This window comes from Chiloscyllium plagiosum, chromosome 25 (assembly GCF_004010195.1).
Source record: "Chiloscyllium plagiosum isolate BGI_BamShark_2017 chromosome 25, ASM401019v2, whole genome shotgun sequence".
NCBI lineage: Eukaryota > Metazoa > Chordata > Chondrichthyes > Orectolobiformes > Hemiscylliidae > Chiloscyllium > Chiloscyllium plagiosum.
In genome coordinates, this window is record NC_057734.1 from 40,513,397 (window position 1) to 40,517,644 (window position 4,248).

General features: G+C 42.0%; 1 pseudogene; it reads right to left on the minus strand.

Moving 5' to 3' along the window:
- Positions 1-2,180: 2,180 nt before the first annotated feature.
- LOC122562908 lies at positions 2,181-2,297 on the minus strand (annotated as a pseudogene).
- Between the last annotated feature and the right edge of the window lie 1,951 nt (positions 2,298-4,248).

Consider the following 4,248-nt stretch of genomic DNA (forward strand, 5'->3'; position numbering starts at 1 on the left):
TCACTTTCTCCTCGAAGATTTCAACCTACTGCGAATCCTCTTTATGGGATATTGGCCTCTGTGGAGTTATTTCAAACTGACATCAATGATGTGTGGTCTACTCCTCATTTCTAGACAACCCACAATATTGTTTCACCTAACCCGAATACACCTTGAGATCCCCCATCATCATCCTTGCCCCCACTTCTACACTGCTTTCCACCCCCTACAAGCCTTGATGTCTGTAAACCCCTTTTAGAATTGATGTCATCACTGCTCCTGCAGGCCTCCCCAGACACGTCTCAAAAACCAATGAGTGGATCCCGAGGACTGTTCACCCCAGACCTCCAACTGACTTCAACAAGTAGCCCCTAGATATGAATGAGCAGACCCCTGAGCACTGTCACTGCAGCTCCCCGATTAACAATACACAATTTCCCTGACTGCTGTTGCAGGCTCTACAGGACTGACTGTTGTCCCCTCCCCAGACTATACCTGAATATATACTCTGACCATGTGTGGCCTTCTTAAATAGTAACTTGCCACTGCCTAGTGAGCTACTCATTTTGCTGCTTGGCAAAAGCATGAAAGATGCAGCAAATTTCTTCTGACATCAAGATAGACAACGCTGGACTTGTTGCTTGATTCTGGCACAAATCTTAACATAGCCCACATCTTTCAGGCTGCTATAAGATTTCACCTAATATAAAAGCAGCTGCCTAAAGAGGTAGAGATTACATCTTCAACATGCTGAAGAAGGGGTGGGGAGAGAGAGAGAGAGAGAGAGAGAGAATGACCTGCAGTGAATAATTGGGCAGCTAAAATTGCCATACATATAGGTCCAGAAGCCAGGAAACTTCATTCTCTCTCAAAGTTGGTGCCCTGCTGCGTCCACATGTACAAGAAACATCCAATTTGTATTCACCTGCAGAAGCCATTGCAGCTGTTGAGTTGTGGCTGCAAGTTTTCAACTCCATCACCTCAAAAAGAGAGATCTTCAAGCAAGTAATGAATGAGCCTGCAACATAAATGGACTGAAGTAACTTTCATCTTTGTCAGTATATTTACAAACATTCATATGATTATCATTTATCTACATTTAATTTTAAATTTTCTCTCTGAATTTTATTGAACAATCGTATACTTTTTTTTACATAAATAGCACAAAGTTGTGTAAGAACATTTTATCTTGTTTTACAAATAAAGCTTTGCTGCTAGTTATTTTTAAATTGTAACACAAAATAAAACTGAAGGGTTTTAAAATAGCTAGATAAATGGACAGTGTGCACACATGCCTAATGGTCGTGAACACTTGATACGTGAATTATTTGTATTCCTTTATGCAATGTGGGTGCCATTGGCAGGGCCAGTATTTATTGCCCACTCTAGTTGGCCCTGAACTAAGTCGCTTGCTTGACCATTTCCAAGGACAGTTCAGAGTCAACCACATTGCTATGGGTTTGGACTTAAATGAAGGTCAGATAAGGATAGCAGATTTCCCTCCCTAAAGGAGATAAATGAACTGAATGGGTTATTACAACAATCACTGATCGCTCTCAAGATCACCTTCACATCCCAGCTTTAGTAGTTGAACTTAACTTTCACCAGCTGCCAAATTGGGATGTGAACTTGTGTTCACAGAGAATTAGTATGTTTCTCTGGATTACTGGCCCATTAGCATTATGTCTTTGCCACCAATTCTCAACAAATAATTGTGTGGTGGTTAAACACCCATGACATTTTTGTCACCTCATAGTATCTTGAGTTTCATTTTCCTCCCACAGCATTTTGCTGCAATCCCTGACATCCAGCTGAGGTGGCGTTGAGTTGCTGACTGCCCTGCCTTCTGTGGTGACCTTGGTGGTTATCCCCTGGAGGTTCAGGTCTTTCAGGGCTCTGGTCTATTCTAGGTTGCCTTTGGCTCATTTGACATAGAGGCAGAATGCAATCACTGAACAAGTGCTCCTTCCTTCTGAAACCATCTAGCAATGTTCCCTCTGAGCTTTAGTCTTTGTAAGTACGTGTTAACTGCACAGCTGGCTCTGTTCTGAGCATCTGAACATGTGATCCTCATGCTAACATTTTTTTTAACCTATTTTCCTAATCAGTTATGACACACCTGTGGAGCAGGTGGGATTTGAACCTGGTCCACCCGATCGAGGAGTAGGGGCAATATCACTGTGCCATAAGAGAGCTCCCCTAAAATCATATCTAGATACCACTAAGTAGATGGCAATCACTTGTGTGTTGTAAGGCCACTAGGACCCCTTCTATCCTTATCAAGGGGAGTGTTAACCTTCTATCCTTTGATACAATGCAGCCGATCCTAACTTTGAATGTTGGTTTGAAAAGTAGCTGCTACTACAGACCTCGGAGGTCTGCACAGGAGGAAAAGGGAATGGGGGAACATAGTCACTCATTGCTGAGAGACTATTGGATCCATGGATGTCCCATCACTAATTGAAGCCCTTATGAATCATAGAAATATGACAGTGTGTAAGCAGTCCCTTCAGCCCATCGAGTTCACATCGACTCTCCAAAGAGCATCCCACTCAGTCCCACTCTCTGTATCCTTGCATTTTCCATGGCTAACCCACCTATAGCCAATCCACCTAACCTGTACATCTTTGGATTGTGGGAGGAAACAGGAGCACCCGTGGGCAATTAATCATTTTCATCTGACGGTGGGGAGAGGGTCAACTGTAAGTGATGCCTGAGGACTTGTGGGGCACGGTGGAAGGCGGGTAATGCTCCTTTGAGGCACTTGAGCTTGATCAAGGAACCCGGCGCCACTCACTCTCCTGTTGTGTCGTTGGTACAGTACCAGCAGCAGCCACTGCCTCCTCGATGGCGCTGCTGAGCAATGAATCATCAGCTAACGAAGGAAACCCCCACAACTTGTATCCAATTCCACCTGACCTTCCAGTGGGGTGCACCCAATAACTCCAGCAGCATAGGGAGCGAAACGTACTCCGCAGATATGAAAGTATTTTTCCTGCTTCGATCTTCAGAAATTAACTTTCTTAGTTGCACGGGGTCGAAGAGTTTGGATGAGAATCAGTAGAGGCTTTTTTTTGTTGATTAAACTGACATTTTGTGCAGTGAAATAACATTTATTTCTGAATTTATGGTCGATTCTAAGATAAACTGTTTGCACGGGAATTGTTCCTCTATTAAATAAACTATTTGCATGAGAATTGTTCCTCTATGAAAATGAGCTGGAGGGCTCTGATGATCTCTAAAAGAAATTATGCAATATTCTTTTAGGGCACCAAAACCAAAGTTTCATTTCTTATATAATGAGAAGCAGAATTTGGCTTTACTCAGTATTTAGAATTAGAAACATATGAATGCATAACTCTGCAAAATACCATCTCACATTTTTTATTCAGACCCAGTATTCTATCTGTTGATATTTCTTTTAAGCAATTTCTTTATCTTTCAATGCTTTTTTTTCAAATTTGTCCTGAATTTTCTGTAAATATTGCATCATTTTCCCAGAATGCTGCTCCTGATACCAGAAAGCAGTTACTAAATCGCATAAAAAGGAGTTGCAATACACCTCGGTGTGAAAAGAAAGACAAAGTATTATTTAAATGGTGATATATTCTGAAATTTGGATTTACAAAGGCATCTGGTTGTCCTTGTACACCAGTCAATGAAAGCAAACAGGTAGGCTAGCAAGCAGATAAGAAGGCAAATGTTATTCTGGCGTACATTGCAAGAGGATTTGAGTTCAAAAGTCGGTATACTAGTAATACATTCTAGAGAATTTAGGGACAGAAGTGAGTGCAGTTGCCATCATTAAGGAGATGGTGCTGGAAAAGCTGAAAGGTCTGAAGGTGGATAAATCACCCAGACCAGATGAACTACACCCCAGATTTCTGGAGAAGCTATCTGAAGAGATTGTGGACGCATTGGTGGTGATCTTTCAGGAATCACTAGAGTCAAGGAGGGTTCCAGAGAACTGGAAAATGACTATTGTTACACCCCTGTTTAAGAAAGGAAGGAGGCAGAAGACAGGAAATTATAGGCCGCATAGCCTAAAATTGGTAGTTTGTAAGAGGTTAGAGTGCATTAATAAGGGTGTGGAAGTGCAAGGCAAAAATAGGGTTGAGCTAGCACAGCTTTGTTAGGGGAAAGTCATGCCTGACAAATCTTAGAATTCTTTGAGGAGAGAATGAGCAAATTAAACAAAGGAGAGCCAGTGGACATCATCTATTTGGATTCCAGAAGGCCTTTGACAAGGTGCTACATACAAGACTGCTA